Raw genomic sequence first — 27,817 nt, 5'->3', positions numbered from 1 at the left:
TTTTTACTCTTTCATTCAATCCTCACAGTACCAGATCCAATGCAGAGTGTACAACTCAACGAAGCAGACACCAACAAAACTGAAGTTTATTCAGTTTAGGCGATTCCATCGGAAGATGTGAGTGTTAGGGTTAAGAAATTGATGAGTGGTCTTAGATCGGAATTTGGTGGGCCCCAATTTGAACCTCACGTGACTGTCGTCGGAGTGGTGAGGTTGACGGAGGAGGAGACACGTGACAAGTTTCGAAGAGGATGTGAAGGGGTGAAGAAGGTGTATAGTGTTAATGTGGAGAAAGTTGATATTGGGACTTTTTTTATCAGTGTGTTTATCTTTTGCTTCACCCAACTAATGAGGTTAAAAAAAATTAATCTTTTTATTGTTTGAATTATTAGTTGTAGTCGTAGTATTACTTGTGTAGTTTCTTGTCCTTAATTTGATTTATGTTATTATCTGTTTGATTCGTTGTATCTCGATTATCGTACTATTTTGTCACTATATGTTGATTCATAGTGCCTTGGTTTTTGTTCCGATGTGTTGATTCGTTGTTTCTTGATTGTTTTGTTACTATATGTTGATTCATAGTGCCTTGGTTTTTGTTTCAATATGTTGATTCTTCATACCTCGATTATCTTATTGCTTTGTGAGTATATGTTTGTTACTATATGTTGATTCATAGTGCCTTAGTTTTTGTTTCGATATGTTGATCCTCTATACCTTGATTGTCGTGTTGTTTAATTACTAGATGTTGATTCATAGTGCCTTAGTTTTTGTTTCGATATGCTGATCCTTTATACCTTGATTGTCGTATTGTTTTATTACTATATGTTGATTCATAGTGCCTTGATTTTTGTTCCGATGTGTTGATTATTTATACCTCAATAATCGTATTGTTTTGTTACTATATGTTTTATTCCTTGTACCTCAATATCTATTCACGATATGTTGATTTCTTGTACTTCAATCATCATATTGTTTTAGAATAGAAATATGTATATATATTCCTACTTAGAATAGGAAGAAGAATAGGAATATGAATCCTAGTTACAAAAGGATTTCAATGTATTGTCTATAAATAGGGTCTCAATGTAACATTTAGATACATAATTCAATAATATTTTTCTCATATATTTCTCACATGGTATCAAAGCATTGGTGAAATACTTCAAGTCACCGCGTCAAATTCCAACGATAACGATTGAGACTGATTTGTGTCATTTTTCGTTCTGAAGGTGTTGTGCGAAAGACAACACCATCACGAGGCTCGAGAAGCTCAGGCGATCGAACCCCAAGCAGATCCACTGGAAAACAACCCCTCACGTGCCCTCACGCGCCGTTCGGAGGTGGAAGTTTTCCGGCGAGATTTGTTCACGCGCTGGAGCGTGAGTGCTGCTCCAGTCTCGAGCTGTTTTTTTTTGTTGGGGTCGCCCAGTATTTCCGACCAGAACCCATTTAGTTTTCTCTAGATCCGATCACTGAAATTAGGGTTCTGGTGATTTTCAGGCAATTTTCGACAAGTTCCCTGCGAAATCAAAATTTTCAGGCCACTGTGAGTAGATTCCGGTAGTTTCCAGGCTCTTTTCAAGTCAAATTTCAAAAAATGTCTTTCGGGTGTGATGTTTTTGGCTCCAAAAATACGGGATTAGATGTTCAAGCCTTACAATCACTTCAGAACCAGTAATGGGAAGTTCAAACTATTTAGCTTGAGCTTCTTTAGTTGAGTTGTGGTGCAAGGGTCAAGGTGTTTAAGATCACTTAACAAACAATGCTTGCGTTGTAGATGAAAAGACAAAGTCTAGTGACCAAGTGCAAAAGCCAAAGCACAATGGGAGAAAGTGGATGCCCAAGTATGTAGTCTCCTTTGCGCTCTATTGATTCTAAGTTGATGCCCTTGTTTCGCCCATTCCAGACATGTTATTTAGTTTGAAAAAAGGCACGTGCTTTATACACTAATGACATATCTCGATTCTATAATGTGATATCTTGGATGACCAACTTAAAGAAACAAGAATCCGATATGTCTACTTACTTGGGACAAGTACAGGCAGTCATGGAGGAATTTGAAACGTTGATGCCTATCACTACAAATGTGGAAAAGCAACAAGAGCAAAGGCAGACATTGTTTCTAGTTCTTACACTTGCTGGACTTCCAACTGACCATAAATTTGTGTGTGACCAGATTCTAGCCAGTCCTATAGTTCCCTCAATTAATTAATTATTCTCTCGTTTGCTTCGTCTTGCTGCACCTCCCAGTCACAAAGAAGTTTCATCACCCATTGTTGACTTCTCTATTCTCGCATCTCAAACCACATAAAATCGTGCATACCATTCTATGGAGAATCGACAAGGAGAAGGGCATTTTGGGAAACCATGATCTAAGTGTAGTCATTGTCATAAACCTGGACACACTCGTGATATATGTTATATTTTACATGGTCCACCACCCAGTTATGATCCTATTGTTCTTAAGGAATATAATGAGTTCATTCGAAATCGCGCAAGTCAACAGACATCTCCACCAGTAGCATATGGTGCTCAACCTAATCAACCATCCAATAATGCTCATATTGCTCAGACAGAATATGATGAGTTCATTCGGTATCGTGCAAATAAACAAATGTCTCCACAAATAGTTTTGCTTGCACAACCTGATGTTTCTGTTACGGGTAATTCTTTTGCTTGTGTGTCACAGTCTAGTACTCTTGGATCATGGGTCATGGACTCAGGGGCTTCTGATCATATCTCTGGTAATAAATCACTTTTGTCCGATATTGTTTATTCACAGTCTCTTCCTGCTATTACTTTAGCCAATGGGATCCAAGAAAAACCAAAAGAGGTTGGAAAAGCCAAACCCCTATCTTCTGTCACTCTAGACTCTGTTCTTTATGTCTTTGGTTCTCCTTTTAATCTAGCATCTGTTAGTCGTTTGACGAAGGCTCAACATTGTAGTATAACTTTTTTTGATGACTTTTTCTCATGCAGGACCGCAGTACGGGACAGACGATTGGAACAAGACATGAATCACAAGGCCTTTACTACCTTGCCTCTTCAAATTCCTTGAAAGCATGCTCCGTTACAGATTCCCCAGATCTAATTCACAAATGTTTGGGACAATCGAGTCTATCCAAACTGTAAAAGATGGTGCCTAGTTTGTCTAGTTTATCAAATTAGATTGTGAGTCGTGTCAACTTCGGAAACACACTCGTGCTACATTTTCACGTAGTACTGAGGGTCGTTCAGAGTCTATTTTTTCATTAGTTCATTCTGATATTTGGGGTCCTAGTAGAGTCAATTCCACCTTAAGATTTCGTTATTTTATTAGTTTCATTGATGATTATTCAAGATGTACTTGGGGTTTCTTAATGAAATATTGCTCTAAGTTATTTTCTATATTCAAAAGTTTCTTTGCTGAAATACAAAATCAATTTGGTGTTTCTATTCGTACTTTTCGTAGTGATAATACCTTAGAATACTTATCCTCCCAATTTCAGGGGTTCATGACTCACCAAGGCATTATTCACCAAACTACTTTTCCATACACCCCTCAACAAAACGGTGTAGCAGAAAGGAAAAATAGGCATCTTATTGAGACTGCTCGTACTCTTCTCCTTGAATCCCATGTTTCGCTGCGTTTTTTGGGGAGATGTAGTTCTTACGTCTTGTTATTTAATAAATAGAATGCCCTCATCTTCTATTCAGAATCGGGTTCCACATTCCATATTATTTTCTGAGTCACATCTCTATCCTATCCCCCCTCGTGTCTTTGGGAGCACATGTTTTGTTCATAACTTATCCCCAGGGAAAGATAAATTAGCCTCTCATGCCCTCAAATGTGTCTTTCTTGGTTACTCTCGAGTTCAAAAAGGGTATCGTTGTTATTCACATGTTCTTCATCGTTACCTTATGTCCGTTGATGTTACATTCTTTAAGTCTCAGCCTTACTATACGTCTTCTGATCATCCTGATGTATCTATGGTCTTACCCATTCCCCAGGTTTTACCTATACCAACTTTTGAGGAATCTACAGTTACTTCTACATCTCCAGTTGTAGTGCCACCACTCCTAACTTATCATCACCGTCCGCGGCTAGCGCTAGTCCCAGATTATTCACGTCATGCGCCAGACCCTGCTCATACTGCGGATTTGCCTCCTCCTAGCCAACCGTTTGCACTTCAAAAAGGTATACGATCCACTCGAAATACTAACCCTCATTATACCTTCTTGAGTTATCATCGTCTATCATCACCCCATTATGCCTTTGTATCGTCTTTGTCCTCTATTTCCATTCCTAAGACTACAGGTGAAACACTTTCTTATTTTGGATGGAGGCAGGCTATGGTTGATGAGATGTCTGTTTTGCATAAAAGTGGTACTTGAGAGCTTGTCGCTCTTTTTGCAGGTAAATCTACCGTTGGTTGTTATTGGGTTTATGCAGTCAAAATTGGTCCAGACGGTCAGGTTGATCGGCTTAAGGCTCGCCTTGTTGCCAAATGGTATACTCAGATAGTTGGGCTAGATTATAGTGACACTTTCGCCCCTGTGGCTAAAATAACATCTGTCCGTCTTTTTCTATCTATGGTTGTCGTTCGTCATTGGCCTCTTCATCAGTTGGACATTAAGAATATTTTTTTGCATGGTGATCTTGAGGAGGAAGTCTATATGGAGCAACCACCTGGTTTTGGTGCTCAGGGAGAGTCTAGTAGCCTTGTATGTCAATTGTGTAAGTCACTCTATGGTCTGAAGCAGTCTCCTAAAGATTGGTTTGGGAAGTTCAGCACAGTTATTCAACAATTTGGCATGACTCGTAGTGGAGCTGATCACTCTGTGTTTTATTGGCATTCTGCACCAAATCGGTGTATCTATTTGGTTGTGTACGTTGATGATATTGTTTTCACTGGTAATGATCAAGATGGTATCACCAAATTGAAGCAACATCTCTTTAAGCACTTCCACACTAAAGACCTTGGCAGATTGAAGTATTTTCTAGGTATTGAGGTTGCTCAGTCTAGAAATATGTACTATATTTAATCCTAAATTGGTCTCGTTAGTTAATTAGGAAATTTATTACCTTGATAACTAGGCAAAGATAATATAAATTGATATTTTAAGTATATTTGTAGACAATAAAATTCGCGTCGAGAAAACAATAATCAAGAACGGAAAATTATAGCAACAATCGTATTTATTATTTCAAAGTGCGAGTGTTACAATCTCTATGATTCCTCTGAATTCGCCTTTTCAAATATGATTCAAGGGCTTTAAAGCTTGATCTTGAATCTTTGATGAATTTGAACTTTGAACTTTATCTTGATCTTGACTTTTTCTTGAATTCAAGGGCTTCGAGCTTGTTCTTGAACCTGATAGTCTTGATCTTGATCGTTCTTGAACTTAAATGCTTGAATTCTTAAACTTGTAGCTTTATAGAGAATTTTATGGCGTTTGTACCACAGATTTTCTCTAGCTTCTTGTTTAGAATTTTCTATCTTCTTTTTGAATTATGAAGACCCCTATTTATAGTTTTAAAATAGGGGAGTTGTGATTGGAATAAGATTTCCTTCGGCCAATCAGATTTAAGTGACATGACATATGGGCTTTATGGAGCGGGCTTTAATTAAATTCATATTTTGAATTTAAATAATTAACTCAATTATATCAATCCATAATATTTATTTGGACTAATATATTAATGAATTTAATATAATCCGAATCATTTTATAAATTTATATTTAATAAATTTTAAATGATTACAAATGCTCCCCTGCTTCAAGTCTTGTCGAGATATTTTATCTTTTAAAGACTAGGCTTGAAGCATTAACCGGTTACTAAATTGATCTTGAGTCAAATAAAATAAACTAATCCATGCAATTTATTTATTTAACATTTCACCGATTGCTTGGAAGATTTCAATCAATATTAAAAGTATATATATATACATATTATACTGCCAAAACTTTAGGCATATACTTCAGATGGTCTTTTGGACGGAGGGAGCTAATTTAAGGGCCCACATTTTAATCTTCCTTTATTTTTTTCTAATATAGGATTAATTGTTATAGAGCCACCGTTTCATGTCTTCAAATTTGTCAAGGATTAGGCAACAAATTATTTCAACGCCACCAACCTTTCCTAGTTTTATTCGAAGTGACCAATCGCCTTAGTTAAAAAAATGAATTATAATTGAACTAGGAATTATAATCCTACTCAATTTCATATTCATATATATATTTTATTATCTTTGTCAAAAAAGAATTGTAATTGAACTAGGAATTGTAATCCTACTCAATTTCAATATTTATATACATATTTTATTGCCCTAGCCAAAAAGAAATTGTAACTGAACTAGGAGAATGATGTTATTCCCACCATATGACATCTATAAATAGACACATTATCTCCACAATTTTATCTTCAATTACAGATTGTGAGCTACGAGCCTATGACGAAAGAGGCATAATTCAAGGTAATCTCCCTCTCTTTTTCTGATTTTCGTCACTTTTCTACAGCTTGACATGTCTGTCGTAGAAAATTCATATCTCATTGTAGAAAAATCAAAATCATGAACGGTTTGATTTTCTAGAAACTAGACTTCTCGATCTCTAACATATCCAAAATTCAGAATTTAATACCTTCAGAATCTTTTTAGAAGATATTTTGAAGTTAGCTCTAGATTCTGTCATGCTAAAAATTTCAGAGTTGTGCACCTTTACTAAAACTCTGATGTCTTGATGTAGGAACGACGAAATCACAAGCAGCTTGATTATTTCGAATCTAGACACAAAGGTCTACAACAAATCCAAAATTCAAGATTTAATACCTTCAGAATCTTTCTAGATGATTTTTGAAGTTAACTTTAATTTCTGTCATGCTGAAAATTTCAGATTTGTGTGGCTTTACTAGAATACTGTGTTTAATGTCCCCGTCTTGAAAAAAATACTACTCTCAAGGCGTTACAAGGTCCCGAATACTTAAGCATAAGGTGTGAAGTGATGTGTTTAACGTCTCTGCCTTGAAGATCACCGACTTGAGGCTTTACTAGAATACTGTGTTTAACGTCCCCGCCTTGAAAAAAAATACTACTCTCAAGGCGTTACAAGGTCCCGGATACTTAACCAACTTGAGGCTTTACTAGAATATTGTGTTTAACGTCCCCGCCTTGAAAAAAATACTACTCTCAAGGCGTTACCATGTCCCGAATACTTAACCAACTTGAGGCTTTACTAAAATACTGTGTTTAACGTCCCCGCCTTGAAAAAAAATTCTACTCTCAAGGCGTTACCATGTCCCGAATACTTAACCATAAGGTGTGAAGGGATGTGTTTAACGTCCCCGCATTGAAGATCACTTGCTTGAGGCTTTATAAGATCGTTTTAAGGATAAATCCGCAAAAAGGCCAGCTTAAGGTGCAAAGGGACAAATTTTGTCCACCTTAAGGCATGGAAATTTAAAGATCCTTTTAAGGATAAACCCGGAGAAAGGCCAGTTTAAGGTGCAAAGGGACAAATCTTGTCCACCTTAAGGCATGCCATTTTTTGTTGTTACTCCTGGCCCGCAAGAGTATAAACTGTGTACGACATACAAAAAATAATCCATCTAAGGATAAATTCGTGAAGAGGTCAGCTTAAGGTGCAAAGGGATAAATCTCGTCCACCTTAAGGCATAGAAATTTAATGATCCATTTAAGGATAAATAACTTAAGGTGCAAGAAAAAATTGTCCATCTTAAGGCATGGAAATTCAAAGATCCACTTAAGGATAAATCCGCGAAAAGGCCAGCTTAAGGTGCAAAGGGACAAATTTGTCCACCTTAAGGCATGGAAATTTAAATATTCATTTAAGGATAAATTCGCGAAAAGTCTATCTTGAGGTGCAAAGGGACAAACCTCGTCCACCTTACGACATGGAAATTCAACGACGTGCACAATTGGAGGATTTGGAGACTTCTACTTACATACTTGAAGTCCTACTTGCACACTTAGAGGATTCAAATACTCCAACTTGTATACTTAGAGGATTCAAATACTTCAACTTGTAAATTCGAAGAATTTAAAGACTTCAACTTGCACACTTGGCTAAATTTAAAGACTTCAAGCGTGCTATTAAAGAAACTCATATTTTATAAGGGTTTGCCCCCTCCATTGACCCATCAATACTTCGTACAAGTCTAAAGTTTGATGAGACAAAAATAAAACAAAATACTTGTCGCTATGACTGTCATGTGACAGATCAAGTGGGAAGATTTGATTTTTTGACACTCATGCAACTGAACTTAGGATATATTCTAAGCGCCTACGTACCTTAGTAAAGAAGATCAAGTCACAACGTAGTTCTGGGGGATTGAGTGATTTTTTTTGTTGTTGTACCGTACACAGTTTATACTCTTGCGGGCCAGGAGTGACATGCAGTTTAGGCTCGTACCTTAAGGAGCATTATCTTACTTCAAGGGTAGTACCTCTTTAGGAATTTTGCATTAATAGGACCAATCCTTACGCCATCTGCATCAACAAGCTTGTAAGCACCATGTGAATATGCTTCTTGTACAACATACGGTCCATCCCATTTTGAGGTAATTTTGCCCCCAGACTTGTGTGAAGTAATGATGGGTCTTCTTACAGCAAGAACTTGGTCTCCAACTTGGAAACACCTCAAGCGAACTTTCTTATTGAAAGAACGAGATAGACGAGCTTGATAACATTCAAGGTTTTGTTGGGCTTCTAGCCTCTTTTGGTCAAGTGCTTCTAACTCAGCAAGACGCAGTCGAGCATTTTCTTCTTCAGTGAGCCCTTCTTGAATATCAAGTCTTAAAGAAGGTATTTGACGCTCGAGTGGCAGGACTGCTTCAACTCCGAAAGCAAGTGAATATGGTGTTGCTTGAGTTGGTGTGCGGTATGTTGTCCTATATGCCCACAAAGCTTCTTCCATTCTTTCATGCCAATCCCTTTTGGACTTGGAGACAACTTTCTTTAGGAGGTTGCATAGAGTCTTATTGAATGCTTCGGCAAGACCATTGGCGGCCGCATGATACATAAAAGATTTACGCTGCTTGAAACCAAAGAGATCACAAATTTGTTCATTAACTTGTTATCAAATGGCTTGCCATTGTCTGTTATTATGTAGCGAGGGATGCCAAAGTGATAGATGATATTCACTCAGATAAAATTTGCAACATTCTCTTTCTTCACTTCTTTAAGAGCGACAGCTTCAGCCCATTTTGAGAAGTAATCTATTGCAGCCAAGATGTACAAGTGTCCACCAGAAGATTTTGGTAGTGGTCCCACAACATCCAATCCCCAAGCGTCAAATGGCCAAGATGTGATAGTTGGGTGCAATACTTCAGGCGGTTGATGTATGAAATTTGCATGAAATTGACAAGCATCATACCTCCGAGCATAATCTAAGCAATCCTTCACCATGGTTGGCCAATAATACCCCATCATTTTTATGTGAAAGTGGAGTTTCGGTCCAGATTGATGTGATCCACATACTCCTGAGTGTGCTTCTTGCAGAGCTTGAATTGCCTCTTCCTCTCCCAAACATCGTACTAGTACACCCTCAAATGATCTTCTATATAATGTGTCCTTATAGTAAAGGAAGCGAGGTGCACGACGACGAATATCAGTTCTTCTCCTTGGATTTTCCGGAAGTATCCCATAACATATGTAGTCAATAATGGGTTGTCTCCAATCTTCCTTTACGGCTTCAGAAACAACAACGAGATGCTCAAGCTCATTTTCTATATATTATTCCTCATTTGGCGGTGGTACTATCCATCTTTGACAAATAGTAACTTGTGTTTGATCAAGAAGGGTTAGAGTTGAAGCCAGGGCAGCCAATGCATCAGCTTTCTTATTTTCCGTTCTACGCACATATTGAAGGGTTACATCTCCAAGCCATCCTATCAACTTTTGGGCATAGCCATGATAAGGACGCAATTTGGGCTTCTTCACCTCATAACTCCCCAAGAGTTGGTTGATCACCAATTGAGAGTCACCAAAGACTTGTAAGTGTAATTGTTTCATGTCGACGGCCATCTCAAGTCCAAGTATCAATGCTTGGTATTCAACAACATTATTAGACCAACATTGCTTCAAAGTAAAGGAGAATGGTAGAATCTCTTCTTGCGAAGTGATGAACACTACGCCAGCGCCAGCTCCGCCACGATGTGCAGCCCCATCAAAGTACATTTTCCAAGGAGGTTGAATTTCAATAGACATCGCATCTTCATCAGGAAGATCATCAGTTAAATCCCAATCATCGGGTATCGGATGGTCTACCAAGAAATCCGCTAATGTTTGTCCCTTCATAGCTTTCTGAGGGATGTACACAATCTCAAACTGTTGGAATTGGAGGTACCATCTTGCTAGTCGGTCACTAAGGACAGGTTTTGACATAACAAACTTGATGGGATTTGCTTTAGAAATGAGGCGGACAACATGCGCTTGAAAATAATGCTTCATCTTTTGAATTGAGAAGACAAGTGCCAAGCACAACTTTTCAATTGGCGAATAGTTCAGCTCATTCGGTGTCATCGTTCTACTTAAGTAATAAATAGCGTTTTCCTTGCCTTCACTATTCTCTTGAGCTAGTAGGGCTCCTACAGACCTTTCTTGTGCCGCAATGTAGAGTATCAATGGCTTTCCAGGTATAGGGGCTTTCAAAAACTGGAGGTTTCGCTAGATACGATTTGATACTTTTAAAGGCATCGCTACATGTTTGATCCCAATTAAAAGAAGCACCTTTCTTCATGAGATGACCGAATGGTTGACATCTTCCCGCTAGATTTGAGATGAATCTCCTCAAGTAGGCTAACCTTCCTTGGAGACTTTTTAACTCATGAATATTTCGAGGCTCAGGCATCTTCGATATTGCATCAACTTTGGCTTGATCAATTTCAATTCCTCGATGTCTCACAATAAAGCCAAGGAACTTGCCAGAAGTAATTTCGAAGACACATTTCAATGGATTCATCCTTAGTTGATATCTTCGGAGTAACTCAAACACCATTCTTAAGTCTTTCAAATGATCACCCCTCCTTCTCGACTTCACCACCAAGTCATCAACATAACATTCAACATTTTTATGGAGCAAGTCATCAAATATATTTTGCATAGCCCTTTGATATGTGGCACCAACATTCTTTAAACCAAATGGCATCACTTTGTAGCAATAAATACCCTTAGGTGTGCGAAATGCGGTGAGTTCTTCATCCTTTGGAGCCATGAGGATTTGATTATAGCCAGAAGAACCGTCCATGAACGACATCGCCTCATAACCAGTGGTGGCATCAATCATCAGCTGCAGAATGGGAAGAGGAAACTCATCTTTAGGGCATGCATTATTAAGATCTCTAAAGTCAACACATACTCGAATTTGACCATTCTTCTTTCTCATAGGAACAATACTTGAAATCCATGTAGGATATTTGACCTCACGAATAAAGCCTGCCTCAATGAGTTTGTTAACTTCATTTTCTATCAATGGAACCAAGTCTGGCCTAAAGCGTCTTTGAGCTTGCTTAACAGGACGAGAACCATTTTTGACTACCAACTGATGGACCGCTACTTTAGGATTCAATCCAGGCATTTCTTTATAACTCCAAGCGAAGACATCCCTGTATTCTTGAGTATATTCATATAAGCGACTTCTTCATCAACTTCTAGAAAGGCACTCAAGTAAGTCGGCCTTGGGTCTTCATCAGTGCCAAGGTTAATTTCTTTCAAAGGATCTATTGTGGTCTTTACTCCTTCTTCAAGTTCCGGTGGAGCATCTCTAGCATCTTCCTCTTCTAACGGATCATTGTCATTGACAGATATATGACAACACCAGACAACATCTTCTAACTCTTCATCAATTTTCATTTGAGGCAAAGAATCGTACTCATTTTGGATTGTAACATGATTTGAGGAGCCTACACTTTCTTTATCTTCCTCGCGCTCCTTGGTGTAAACCACAGTGTGAGCCTTTGCCTTGAGTTCTTCTTTACACGAAACCATAAGTTCCACCCGCCGCCTCATTCTAGAAGGAATCAAACTTTTGAAATCCGTTCGAATCAAATGTGAAGCAGGCGTTGTAACTTTTAAATAACTTCTCATATTTTTATTTTTCTTCAATGGACCTAACCTCTCAAACACAGAGGTTCTTGCAGGTGATTCTCCAAGTCGATCAAAGACGGAAGGCTTTTTGTTGGGAGTAGCAACATCATCTTCAAAAGTTTTATGGTTATTGCTTGCCCTTCTTATGAAAATGCGAATTGGCGGCGGTTGGCTATAGCCTAGGCCTTCACGTGCTTGCTTAGTTGTATCTGATGGAAGTTTCCCTAACATTGATGGCTCATTAGGGTTGTACCCAGCCTTCACAAATAACTTGTAAGCATTGGGATCAAAACCTTTTCTTGTGCGAATTGTGGGGAGTGTCATATCTCGCACTTGATTTTGAGCGATTGACTTTCCTTGCAACTTCGGAGGAAAGTTTATTGCATCGATCCGTCTTATAGGAAGAGTTAACCCTCTCAATGCATTTTCTTGAAGGTTAGATGATTGATCTTCTTCTTTCTTTACTTTTGGAACATAGCGAAGTCCAGAAGTCAGCTTTTTCTTCGAAGACATGATCTTCCCTTCATTAAGATTGGGACAAGGTTCTTTAGTGTCAATTTTTACCTTTTCAACAGCTACATCGATTCTTTTGCTTATGACCTTATCGGACATGATTGGTTTTACATCATTAGACTTGGACCCTTTAACAACATAACTTTTCAAATAGAATTTCGCATCGGCAAAATGTGTCTCAACTTCGGTGAAAGGGTTATCATCTGCAACTATCTTCCTTTCAATTCCGCCTTCAAGATATTTCAAACATTGATAGTAAGAATATGAGACAATTCTATTCTCATGTACCCAAGGCCTGCGAAATAATATATTGTATGACGTCTTTGCGTCAATCACATGCATCCATGTGCTTGATCGCAAATCTTCCATGTGTATCTCTAATTTAATAGAGCCTATGGACCTCTTCCCCCCTTGATTAAATCCTTGTATCAACAGACGACTTTCACTAAGTTCTCCAATCGTGATGCCAAGTTCCTTCAATGTGTGGATAGGCAAAATGTTGACTCCAGATCCTTCATCTATTAAGATTCTATTTATCTTCTTCTCTAGCACGTGACCCACCATATACAAAGGACGATTGTGTAATGTTTCACCAAACAGAAGATCATTATCTGTAAATGTGATTTTTGTATCACATGCATGTACTTCATGGGAAGAAGGTTCAATAGGTTTTTCAGAAAGTGAGGGAGTCATCATTGACGAGATTTCCCTTGTTTCCTTTTCATCATCGCTAGGAGATGTTTCCTCTTTGTTAGTAGAAGGCACCTTCGTTGTTTCTGCTTTATCAGCATTGAAACATGATGCCTCGACATTGTCTTGAGTAGACTTTATGTCGAACAAACTTGGTAAGAATTCCTCTAGAGCCACAGGACGTCGGGGTTTTTGGAAGTGATACACTTCTACTTTTGCCCTCTTTGGGCGTTGGATTGATTTTTGCTTCTCCAATTTCTTCACCATTTTCCCTCTAATTGGTTGCTCGGACGATTCTTTCCGTAAGCTTGACTTGTGGCGTCTTCGCCTAGTCACAAGAATCCAGCCTTTGTCACTATCTATATCATCTTGAGATTTATCTTGATCCAATAGCTCTTCTTCATGTTTTTCAGAGATATATATTTGGATCGGATCGAGCGAGCCCAATGTGATAGAGATTTTGTTAGAACTAATCTTCTCATCATCAAGGACAATTTTCTTTTCGTTAACCGATCGCATCACTCTATCCTGAAAGACAAAACATTTTTCAAGAGGATGACTCATAAGTCTATGATACTTGCAATAATTTGGGTCATCAGCTTTTCCCGCCTCATCAGGTCGCTTCATCTCTGGCAAGTCAATGAGTTTTAACTCGAGCAACTCAGCAAAAATCTCAGAAACGTCAGAATCCAAGAAGGGATATTTTTTTTCCTTGCATCTCCCTTAGTGTCGACTTTTGATTTGAACGTGCTTGGAAAGCCGTTCTCACATTTTGCTTCATGCCCTCATTCGTAGTGATCTTCGCAGGCGACACATTAACATTCATGGATTCTTTATTGTCATTTCTAGGCACAAATTTACTCCATCTCTTGGGTTCCTGCTTGTCGCTTCCTTTGCGAGGGTCTCGGATATAAGTCATATCTTTTCCAGCAGAGGACATGCTTAACTCCATATCATGAGCGCGCGTAGCTAGATCTTCGAAAGATTTTGGTTTTATTCCTTGTAAGATGTAAAGAAGCTCCCAGTGCATTCCTTGAATACACATTTCAATTGCAGAAGCTTCACTAAGCCTATCCTTGCAATTTAGGCTCGCGTTCCTCCATCGATTTATGAAATCTATAACCGGTTCATCCTTCCTTTGGCGAGTATTTGTGAGTTCTACCATGCTCACAGTACGCCTCGTGCTATAGAATCGATTGAGAAACTCGTGCTCTAGTTGCTCCCAATTATCAATAGAATTGGGCTCAAGATATGTGTACCAATCAAAGGCATTTCCTTTTAGAGACCGAACAAATTGCTTGACAAGATAGTCTCCATATGTTCCAGCATTATTACATGTCTCCACAAAGTGTGCAACATGTTGCTTCGGATTTCCTCTACCCTCAAATTGTTGAAATTTAAGAGGTTGATAACCAGCAGGCATTTTTAAGTTATCAATTCTTGCAGTGTATGGCTTGACATACATATGAGAAGACTTGGTGGAGACTTCATACTTATCTTTGATAGTGCCTTCAATGAACACCTTCAAGCGATCGAGAGAGATCATCCCTTCAGAAGAAACTGACATCTTATTAACAATCGGTGCTTTCTTTGCAGGATCTCCGATCTCTTGAACTTCAACACATTTTCCGGGTGCATGACTCGCTTCTCCATCTAAAAGTCCTTCCATTCGATCCATCAACTTATCGATTCTAGACTCTTGGTGTTGTACATGTTTTGTCAATCTTTCAACTAACTTCGTCAGATTTGCGAGTTGTTCCTCAGAGGAAGAATTAACAGCCACCATTGTTTGCATGATCATTGGAGATGTAAGAGAGTAGCATGGATTGTCGCGTAAGTTGATCTTCAGCGTACTCACATTACGCGATGCACGTGGAGGTGATTCGTTAGTTGAATCATAGTTCTCCCTTGTGGTAGAATTCTTGGAACCAGATTGCTCAAGTAGAGCCAATGTCTTCTTGATCTTTTCAGCAATATTGTTTCCTCCTTCTAAAGCATTTGTGGAGGAACTCTCTCTTTTTGGAGTTGAAGACCCAAAAACAGGAGTTGATGCGGACGACACTTGTAGTGTTTGTTGTCCTAGCGTAGCAGCTTTGTTTCTCGTAACAACTCCGAAACTTCCAAAGGTAACATCAAGAATGCCTTCAACTTCAGTAAAGAACTTGGAGCTAGTGGCCTTAGAGGCAGTTGATCGAGAGTTGTTCTTCATGGAAGTCATCTCGATGTTGTTTGATGCTTGAAAAGTTGAGATGAGAGGTAGAGATTGTCCCACTGGGCGTGCCAGAATTTGTAGACAATAAACTTCGCGTCGAGAAAACAATAATCAAGAACGGAAAATTATAGCAACAATCGTATTTATTATTTCAAAGTGCGAGTGTTACAATCTCTATGATTTCTCTGAATTCGCCTTTTCAAATATGATTCAAGGGCTTTAAAGCTTGATCTTGAATCTTTGATGAATTTGAACTTTGAACTTTATCTTGATCTTGACTTTTGCTTGAATTCAAGGGCTTCGAGCTTGTTCTTGAACCTGATAGTCTTGATCTTGATCGTTCTTGAACTTAAATGTTTGAATTCTTAAACTTGTAGCTTTATAGAGAATTTTATGGCGTTTGTACCACGGAGTTTCTCTAGCTTCTTGTTTAGAATTTTCTGTCTTCTTTTTGAATTATGAAGACCCCTATTTATAGTTTTAAAATAGGGGAGTTGTGATTGGAATAGGATTTCCTTCGGCCAATCAGATTTAAGTGACATGGCATATGGGCTTTATGGAGCGGGCTTTAATTAAATTCATATTTTGAATTTAAATAATTAACTCAATTATATCAATCCATAATATTTATTTGGACTAATATATTAATGAATTTAATATAATCCGAATCATTTTATAAATTTATATTTAATAAATTTTAAATGATTACAATATTACTTGGGTATTTGGCATATGAAACGGAACTAAACAAGGGGAAATGTTTTTTTTTTCCTTGTAAGTTTCATGACTATTAACTTTTACACTCAACTCTTAATTCACGTGACAATCTTTTATATCATATAAAATAATTTCTTTTTATATTTGGAAAAAAGGGCAAATTCTCGTCAACCACACAAAATTGTCATCAATTAATGGTTTGAGGTCCAAAAATACCTCAATGTTTATATAATGGGTAAAAAATGAAGAGGGTTAGAGAGTAGGACGTACAAATTTAATCATCGATCTCAACAGTTGAATGTTGTAACAATCAAATAACCTATTTCATTTTAATAGCATTTATTTACATTCTATATACACAGGCTTTATATGGAAACTGTACAATCCGTTCCCTTTCCCTAACTAGTTCTAACGACACTGTTAAATCTCCACGAGCTGAAACTCTTTATTCAAGAAAATGTGGCGTACCTTATCTTTACCTTAATTTTCATTGCCAGCAACTTTCAAGTCTTTTTCATGTCTTATACATGAGAACTGTGCTGTTGGGGCTTCCTTTTTCTGTATATTTTAGGTTTTTGCAAAACTTCCAGGAGTTGTTATACAACCATATAAAGCGTGCAATTGCCATTTTTTTGGTCTTTATTTAAGTTGTCAACAATTTCATAATACAAGTCCAACCTAGCTCTATGGAGTACCAATCGATAGGTTCTCTTTAACGAGAGTTTTCTGGTTCGAGCCTTATATATGAGGTTGCCTTTGTTAAGGGATTGAGAGACTTTTTGGCACAAATTTTGATTTAGTTGTTATTCCAACACAAGTGGACATTGTGTTGAGAAACAAAAGAAAAAAAAAAGAGATTCTCTTTGAACTTTGATGTTTGTTTAAGATAATCGTTGAGTTCTCTTTGGACTAGATAGGATTATTTTGGAATGGTAAGTTTTCTTTTTATTCTTAAACTAGAGGTCTTGGTTCGAGCCTCGAGTATTAGGCTGCCTTTGTTAGAGGGACTGGGAGATTTTGCTAAAGAGATTCTCTTTGATACTTGATATTCAACTGAACATGAATCTAAATTTAATCGAACGCTAACACAAATATCAACCACCAAATATTAGATTAAAAGATGACACTGAATTTGGATTTATTATTGGGAAAATTTTCAAAATAACAATATTTTATCTTTTAGTGGGACTCCTTAGCAACAGTTTCATTATTTATTTAAAATGTCATTATTTTAGTTTGTTAATGGATTAGTTATGTATTTATTTTATTTTGATTAATAACAGAAAAGAGAAAACCATGGAACGAAAAAAATTCAAAAAAGGTAAAAAAGGTTTTAAATACAAATCAATTACCTTTTGAAAAAAATTATAAATCTCCTTCTTCCTGTCGAGGCTTTTTTTTCTTTCTTCTTAAGAACATCAATTTTTAATTTTTAAAAATAATTTAGTTTGTCTTCCGAATCATTCATCTTATAACTTTCAAAGATTCTTCAAGTTGAATACGACATATTTTTTTAAACAAAATTTTTCAAAATTGAGGACTATAAATTTGTCGCATCCAGTGAACAATCGAAAAACAATCAGGTATTTTTTTTCGATTCTTTTTCTTGTTTGGATGAGATATTTGCATATGTCGAGTATACTTGTTTTTTTTTTTTTGATAAATCAGTGAAATCTTTGTATGTATTGGGATTTTTAACTTTTTACGGATGTTATGTAATATAGGGTACAAATATAACAATTCTGGACAGCGTACAACTATGGAGTAAAAAACATCAACTAATTAGTGGTTGTATACATATTTTTGTTGACTTGTAGTGATTGTTGGATACAATTAAGTTGTATTCAAACTAAAATGTATTTATATTCCTGTTTGTTATATTATTATTATTTCACTGAAAATATTGTTTTCGAAAAACATAGAATAAGTTGTATTAAAAAAAATTGTATTTATATTACAATATCCAATTTTGTTATTTTATTAGTATTTCACTTTAGAATTGTAGTAACTATTTTTTTAGCTCAGTTTGTATTTCAAAAATAATTATGTATTTTAATATCATTTTGTATTTCAAACGCAAAATGAATACAAATAAGTTTGTATCCTTTCTTAATTCGTATTTATATGTAATGATTAGATTATATTGGGATACCATCAGTAACATTTTTGTAATAAATAAAAGAAAAATATATTTGGCAGTTATGTAATACATTTTTGATCACTCGGATACAATTTTTAGTTTTCACTATGAAAGTAAAATATCAGTTTTAAGTTTTAATTTGAATGGTAAAGTGAGCACATAAAATGCAAAAGTTGTTGGTATACAATTATGATGAAAACATAATAAAAAAAGAAAGTTTCAGTTTTGGAGAACACCGATTATATCGAAATTCGAGTTCGGAATTCTTCTTCCAAAGTTGTTTGTCAACGAAATTTTAATAATTTGTATTCCATTTGGCATACTTATTAGAATGAATACAAACTAATAAAGAAATACAAATGTCATTATACAAACCCAAACATGAAAATCATAATGAATACAAATACACATATCATACATATTGGAATTAATACAATTTGGAAAAAAGATACAAAATTCTGAAAAAATACATTACGTTGTGAAAAAAATAAATGAATACAAATATCATTCTTCAAGAACTACAGATCAATTTGACATACAATTTAGCATCCATATTGGAATGAATCTCGTATTGTACATAACCTTTGCTTCAACTGCAATAGCCGATTCAATCTAATGCCACAAAGTTCTATTGAAAGCAACTGCAGTAAGAATAACTTGGGGGAAACTTGTGGCACCTTTAATGAGGCCATTGAAATTGATCCCAGATCCATTAGGGCTAATACCATGAAGAGATTCTGACCACCATTCATATGCTAGTAATCACGTCTTGGAGGAATTTCTGAAATATTAAAACGAAATTAGAAAAAAATTGAAAAAAATTGTTTAAACGACTAAAAATTTGAAATACATAGATATTAGATGAATATGTAAACAAACTTGAATAAAAAATAAATAAAAAAACTGAAAATTCGTAATATGTACAAATCTAAATAAAACCATAGACGGTGATATTGAAAACAAATCAAAAGAAACCTAAATAACTAATCGATATTACCTTTACCAAATTCAAAATTTCTTGAATTAATCTCTAGATTTTGTTTACCAACCGATTAATCCCTTGAATTAATCCACCGATTTTGTTGAAGAATCGAGCTTTGAATACCTTGTGTTTCAATGTGAGCAAAAAACTTGAAGAAAGAGAATCTTAGAACGTGAAAATTGGGGGAAAATAAAAACTTTATTTGAGAAACGTGAAAGGTGGGAAACGTCTAAGATGTGGGAAGATATTAATGGATAGTTTTGTATTTGTTTTTTATTTTTAATCTGTTATTGGTTAGAATTTGATCCAATTATGGACTCTTTTGATTAATAAAAGGAAATATAAATAATAAAATGTGAATACAAATTATTTTTGAAAATATTGACATTCTGTCATTTAAATAAATATTTTAAAGTGTTGTTGTTTTGACTAAATATGTTAGGTATTATGACTATATAGCTAATTTTTCCTTTATGGGGGTTTTCCCATTTAATGTAAAGCTATTCAACTAAAAAGTTGGTTACCATAACTAAAACTTTTTTGAAAAATTAAGAATAATCGAGTAATAACTTCATTAAAAGAATAATACTCTCACCATCTCAACTTATATAATTTAGATCAAATTTCGAGACTTAAAGTAAAAAATAAATTGGATCAAATTTATTCGTATATTTTAAAAATTGTTAAATTATTAGTTATACATTTAGATTATTTTTTATGTAGTTCTAAGATATATATAATTTATTTTTCAAAAACCTTAATATTGTTTATTCAAACGCAATATAAATTTGATCCTCGAAATTCAAAATACGTTGTATAAATTAAAAAAAGAAAAAGAAAAAAGGAAAGAGCAATCTTCCTTCCAATTTACAACCATGACATGAAAATCAAATAAAACCAAAATCACCTTACCATCCAACTAAGAAAGTATCAAGAATTTTGCTCCAATTATAAATTGCATTTTGCTCTATAGAACCCAAAATATGAAGCATTCATCCGTAGCTTGTTCAAATAAGGTAATTTGGATATTGTGTTTGAAAGGTTTGATTAATCGAAGTCAAAATTAAATGGGGTTCAGTGTTTGAGTTTGAGGACAGTAACAATGGAGGGTTGCTCCTTGAGGACAGTTGATAAGAATCGGGTTACCAGAATAAACAAGAAAATAATGTGGAAGCGAAATTATAAAGATTAAAGACAAAGATCGAAAGATATGTGAAATTCAAGAATAAAACCCCCAATTTCAAGATAAAGTGCTAAGAACCCTAATTGATCTTAGTATTCAAAATTAACGGATTAAGACTAATTATGATACTAATAGAGTCAATTCAAGAACTTAGATCAAAAGTGATCTAAACCCCCTATTACGAAGAAATTAGAGACAACAATTAGTATAAGACTAATCACTTTCTTTAATAGAAACCAAAGATATCAAATTAAGAATTAATCTTACCTCTTAAAAAATAGTTCTTATAAGGTTGTAAAATAAATCCATAGTCACCACCCAAAAGGTGTAAAGAAGAGAAAACTTCTCAAATAATATTTAATCATGTCGCTCTATAAATAATAAAATCCATCCCTATATATTTTATGGAAACTTTAAACCAGGAAAACTTAGGTAACTTTTAAACTAGAAACTTTAAACTAGAAAAACTTTAAACTAGGAAACTTTTTAAACTAGGAAATCTTTAAACTAGGAAACTTTTAAAATATAAACTTTTGACTTTAAGCGTTTAGCTTTTTGGACTCTTTTATTAGGCTTCGTGTAGCCCAATCTTCTTTCTTTTGGGCTTGAATTTGAACACCTCTTTCGTGATAAACATATTCTTGATTTTGTATTGAAAATCGTCAACTTTAGTACAAGTAGGCTGACATGGATATGCTATCAACAGTAAAATTAATTTAACAGGAAAAGAAAAATAATAAAGAGAGACAATCAAATATAATACACACCATATAATCATAATTTTTTTAAAATTTATTTTGAATATATGAAAATATAAAAACCAAGAGACAGGAAGGAAGATTTCGGTATGACTTTGACAAAGGTTATTTTGAGTGGTTTGACAACTAATAAAGTCGTCGAATCTACGGTTCACACAAAGTCTTTATCTCTAGAATCAGTAGATGATTAGTCACATTCATATAACATGAGATGTATACATTAGTATAATCTCCTCTTACTAGACTGGCTATAGCCAATCTTATCCTATTTATCTCATATGCTTTGTGATCTGATGGGTTTAGGGTTTATTCCTTGATCTTTTAAATAGGTAACTAGATTACTAATCATCAGTTCATTTATCGTTTTTGATGCATTGAAGTAATCAGTTACGTCGAGTACACCCTCAATACTATAGCCATGTTGCCTCCACTCATGCATCCATAACCACTCATCGAGACGGCCAACTTGCAAAATTGGCCAAATAATTCGGAGTTTATCCCTCAATGAGTGATCAACTTCCATCTGCAAAAAACAAAAAACAATTATAAGATCATTTACACCATATATATATTATATATATATATATATATATATATATATATATATATATATATAATATACTAAATATTAAAACCCTTGCTAACGGCCCAATATATGTTATTTGCTTCCCTAGCCTCTTCTATATATGAGTAATAAATAATAGAAAAATATGTTTTAAAAAATGAGTATTTTCTACTCTATCATATCATATCATCATGAAAAAGTTAAGAAATTTGTGGGAATTATTTTTAAAAAAATTGTATTATGAGCTTAAAAAAACAAAACTTACGACGGCGTTTACTTTTATGTCTTGTTGATATATAAAACTATTCCCTGACAGACCGCGATGACGCTTCTGATACAAGGTTTTTTCATCAAGCCTCGAGGGCCAGAGACCATGTATTGTAAATTCAAGTTATGGAGCACTTTTGCAAGTTTGAATTCTGCAAAATGTAGCCTGCCACTGCAATACGTATTGTATGTGATCATATTGGCTACTTTGGCTATCCACGTGAACTATACTAATAACTAGTAATAATATCAAAGAGTAGATTTTCATTTTTATGTCAATTAATTTGATAAAAGTGAATGCTAAACTCATAGTCTTATATAGGCTCATGATACCGTTAGGTGATGGCATGTATGCAAAACATATGATGGAGGAGTAGTTAGGTCATAGCTTGCATGCATAACATATTGATGGCATACTTTATGTTAGTTAAGTCATACCCATGGATATAAAAAAGGGAAAATTTCATAAATAGCTAAGATGTGAAACATAATAGGCCTCTTTAGCTAGAGTTTTCTATTTATGTAGTCTGGCTATAGTTTTAATGGCTAAACTGACGAGTTTATATAATTTGAATTTTTTAATTGATTATATAAATTGTTTATTAAGTTTCCTTAAATGATGCAACAATTTTGGTTACAAGAAAAAGGAAAACAATTTCTTAATTCATGGTTATTATATTTAATTAGAATTCCTTATCTAATATAACTTCTTCTTCTTGACGAAAATAATATGATTCATTGTATATAACAATTGTATATGTAAATGATTCAATCAAGTTTACAAAAAAAATTATAGTTGAAGTATATCAATTTGTATAAACAATATGATGTATAGTGGTTTGTATATGTTTATGAATAAATTATATATTTTATGTTTTGTATAAATTGAGTGGTATAAATCAAACAAGTTGTTACATATATCATACTTGTATTTGAAGGATATAAAACATACTTGTATGTGTCTTAAAATTATGAAATATTATACAAATAAAACATAGTTTAAATAAATATATGTATACAATATACTTAATAAATTTAGTTGTATAATTATACAATATTGGATTGTGTAGCTATAGTTTTCAAAATAGGATGATTGAATATTTTGATTTGAATTATAATTTCGTTAAGTTATTTAAGGGAAGTGAGAGATTTTAGGATAAATTAGTGGGTGTGATAAGAGAGAGTGCATTTCGATTTGTATAAAAAGATGAAAGAGAACTAACATATTTTAATACAAAACGTAGGACCCACCATATAACCATTTTATTCAATTATAACCATTTTTTTATAATTAAATTAAATTGTAGTTATGAAACATAATTAATTAGTATATGTTAGTTAGTTATGTAATTTTTCTTATAAAAAATAGCCCAAATATAGGTAATTCGTCTAATTCAATCCATCCAATTTAATCTCTGATTTCAATTTGTTTTAAAACATTTTATTTGGATTGATATAATATATGTTCCTATATTTAAAGTATGAATTATTATTTATTTTATATATTTTAGGATTTATCTATCCATTTATAACTTTTTTAAAAAGAAATTCTTGAGTTGAAATTCAAATTATGGTTATAAAACTTAAATAAAAATATATTAAAATTATTGAAATTAAGTGGATCAAATTAGGCGGGTAAAGACCCAACCCGTTTTTAAGCCCATTCGAGTCTAATTCATTTGAGCCCAAAGTCAATTTGGACGGGTTAGGACCCAACCCAATTTCTATTTTAACCCATTTTAATATCTTCAATTTCAACCCAACCTCCCCATTTGAGACCCCTAGTCATACCTATGGTGAGGACAAACTTGTCTTTTCACTATTTTCCTTCAATTATTATTTAATTTTCCTCATCGTTTTTAGAAGTTTGTACTTGCACAGGAGTATTCCACTTTTATTTGAAAAGAAAATGTAGCACTGGTATATAGCCATACCAACCAACACCATTAAACATTGTCATCCAAAAGTGTACATCAATAAAAGCGGTCTCATTTATACTCTCGCCGTTGTTCTCCTTTTTAAGTGTGTTAATCTTAAGTTTATTAAGTAATTATTTTATAACACGTTATCAGCACGAGACTCTGCCAACTTGAGCTACTTTAAATAGGTAAAAAGGGTAAGAATTTTATTTTTCTAAAAAATGTCTAATATTTCTAAACTTGAATTTGTTGCCTTGGATATATCAGATAAATGATATTCATCATGGATACTAGACGCTGAAATCCACCTGGATGCGATGGGTCTGGTAGACACCATTAAAGATAATAATTAGACATCCAACCAAGATCGGGCTAAAGCTATGATATTTCTGCGCCACCATCTTGACGAGGGGTTGAAAATGCAATACCTCACTATTAAAAACCCCCATATACTGTGGAATAATTTAAAAGACAGATATGACCACCTGAAGTTGGTCACTCTTCCATAGGCGCGTCATGATTGGTTTAATATGAGGTTACTAGACTTTAAAAGTATAACTGAATATAATTCTTCCATGTATAGAATTATATCACAGTTAAATTTATGCGGAGAAGAGGTCACTGAACATGATAAGCTTGAGAAAACATACTCCACATTTCCTGCCTCAAGTATGCTCCTGCAGCAGCAATATCGAGAAATGGGTTTTAAAAAATATTCTGAATTACTTTCACATCTGCTTATTGTTGAATGACATAACGACCTATTGATAAAAAAATCATGAAAGTCGGCCCGTTGGTTCTGTGCCACTCCCCGAAGTGAATCAGGCAAATTATCACCAACGAGAAAGAGGTCGTGGTTCCTATCGTGGTCGTGGCTCTGGTCATGGTCGTGGTCGTAAAATAAATTATAATCATGATGGTCGTCTTGCACCAAAAAATGACCAGCAATATAAAAAGAAGGGTGAAAGACAAGAAGTGATACAAAAGAAAAATTCAGAAGGTGTATGTCATAGATGTGGAGGAATGGGGCACTGATTGCGTACTTGTCGATCATCTAAGCGTCTGGTTCAGCTCTATCAGGCATCCTTGAAAAAGGGTGATAATAATCCAGAAGCAAACTTTATCTCTGAAGATAATGTTGAGCCTATACATAAGATGAATAATAATGCAGAAGCAAACTTCATCTCTGAAGATAATGTTGAGCCTATACATCTAGATATAGCTGATTTCTTTGTATTCCCTGAAGGAAAAACGATCAGTGACGATACAACGATAATCTAGATAATTTCTTTTTCTGTTTGTTTGTATTAGTTGGTATGTTTATGTTTTTTTTTCTAATCCTTGTAAATATAATAGCCCTGTTTAATAATAATATTTTACTTTGTTTATATCTGTTTTTGAAGAAGATAGGGATATGCCCCAAACTTCGTTTGGATCAATGATCAATCATAAAGATATTTGTGTAATTGATAGTGGAACAACGTACGTCATATTCAAAGATGAGAAATACTTCTCTTACTTGCTTAGAAGAAAAGCAAATGTTACTACAATTTCTGGTAATTCGAACTTAATAGAATGCTCCGGAAGAGCTACTATATTTCTGCCTAAGGGGACAAAACTTGTTATAGAAGATGCATTGTTCTCTTCTAAATCCCCAAGAAACCTGTTAAGTTTTAAAGATATTCGCCGAAATGGATATCATGTTGAGACAATGAATGAAATGAATGTTGAATACCTTGGTATTACCAAGATCTCAAACCAGAAATATGTGTTGGAGAAATTATCAACTTTATCTTCTGGCTTATATTATGCAAAAATAAGTACAGTTGAAACACATTCCATCGTAAATCAGAAGTTTACTAACTTAAAAACTTTTGTGCTTTGGCATGACCGAATAGGTCATCCTGGATCAATAATGATGTGACGAATCATTGAAAACTCAAATGGACATCCATTAAAGAACCTGAAGATTCTTATGAGTGATGAATTTTCATGTGCTGCTTGTTGTCAGGGCAAATTGATTACTAGGCCATCACCAATGAAGATTAACATTGAATCTCCTCAATTTTTAGAACATATACATGGGGATATCTGTGGACCTATTCACTCATCTAGTGGGTTGTTTAGATATTTTATGGTCCTAATAGATGCATCTTCAAGATGGTCTCATGTTTGCCTCTTATCATCTCGCAACCTGGTGTTTGCAAAATTATTGGCACAAATAATAAGATTAAGGGCGCAATTTCCAGATTATCCCATTAAGGCAATTCTCCTTGATAATGCTGGAGAATTCACATCCTAAGCTTTTAATGATTATTGCTTATCAATAGGGATAAAAGTTGAACATCATGTAGCTCATGTTCATACTCAAAACGGCCTCGCTGAGTCATTTATTAAGCGCTTACAATCGCTGAATCAACACTCCTTTGTACCTTGTTTGTTCCCTAGTTAGGAACTATAGAAGTTTACTTATTCTTTACCATGGTTTTTGTTCTTTTAATGTATGATCACTTTTAAGTTGTGTTGCTGAGGAGTGACATGAAATTCCTTTCTTCCAGGTTGTGGAGGCTAGCGCACGCTGCTGCAGCAGCTTTGGTTACAACAGCTCATGTCGTAAGATATACATTCTTTCTTTATATTTTCTGGCATTTTTATGATTTAGTCGTAGTGTCCGGATCAGCTTGCGTGCACCTCGACCATCACAGGAGAGCTAGGTTTTCTATTGCTGATGCTCAGTTTTTATGACCATGCAGCATATATGCCTCATATGAGCATTCTATATGCCGATTTGACGGATGAAGAAAAGAAGAAAGCTCAAGAGAAGGCTTATATCCTTGATGAGAGCATTGACAATTTGAGCTTCCAGATATCACGCCTTGCACATGTAGATTGTTTGTGAAATTCTACGTACTTTTTTTGAATAAAATACTAATTAACCAATTTTGTGCCTCGAGATTAAAGATGAAAGTTGGCTCTAACTTGCTTAACAAAAATTGAATGTTAAAATTTGTATTAGTTCTAAACAGTGTTTTTAAAAACATTTTTTGGGTTGAGTCCCCGATGAGTCTCAGGACGGGGCGTACGAAAAAAGCCCAGGCCACAAATTGAAGACGTAGATCTATAGGGCGTAAGTCCTAGAATTTGAGCGCAAGCTCCAAGTGTAAAAAAATACACCTTGGGCTTTTTTTTTTTTTTTTGTGGTTTTTGATCCTTTTTTGCTTTAAATCATATTTTTTTTATTATTGATATAATGATATTTCTCAAATAGTAATATTTTTCTTCATTATTGGTTATTAATATCTTCTCAATAAAGTCATAATATTTTTTCTATAGATTATAGGTTATTTATTAAATAATTGAAAATTTTCTTTTGCTTATTTTCTTAGTAATGAAATTATAAAATTTAATATACATGATATTACGTTCTCTAGATCCATAAGACTTACACTCTATGTCTCGAAGCTTACGTCTCGCTTCGTACTACATAATATGTCTCGCCTCACTCCCCCGCCTTTTAAAACACTAATTCTAAAGATGATTGTCGTCAGATGTGAAAAAGGAGATAAAAAGTTTTATATGTTTGTTCTTCCAATAGAAACTCTAAGCAGAAGAATCGAGTTGAGTTTATTTTGATTACTGTATCGGGTTTAATGTGTGGAGCAAGTGATTATATTATATTTATAGAAAAATTAGCAAACTAGTCAAACTACCTAACATAATTATTAAAAATATCTATACTTTAAAATAATTATTGAAAATGTCAATATTTTAGCAAATAAAATGTAT

At 34.6% G+C, this 27,817-nt stretch overlaps 1 pseudogene; it reads left to right on the top strand.

Moving 5' to 3' along the window:
- LOC125840686 (cyclic phosphodiesterase-like) lies at positions 1 to 26,930 on the top strand (annotated as a pseudogene).
- The last annotated feature ends 887 nt before the right edge of the window (positions 26,931 to 27,817 follow it).

Source organism: Solanum verrucosum, unplaced genomic scaffold, assembly GCF_900185275.1.
Source record: "Solanum verrucosum unplaced genomic scaffold, falcon-dt-bn FXZP01000176.1, whole genome shotgun sequence".
Taxonomy (NCBI): Eukaryota; Viridiplantae; Streptophyta; class Magnoliopsida; order Solanales; family Solanaceae; genus Solanum; species Solanum verrucosum.
The sequence above is the reverse complement of the archived record's forward strand: the minus strand, read 5'-3'. Positions and strand labels throughout refer to the sequence as shown.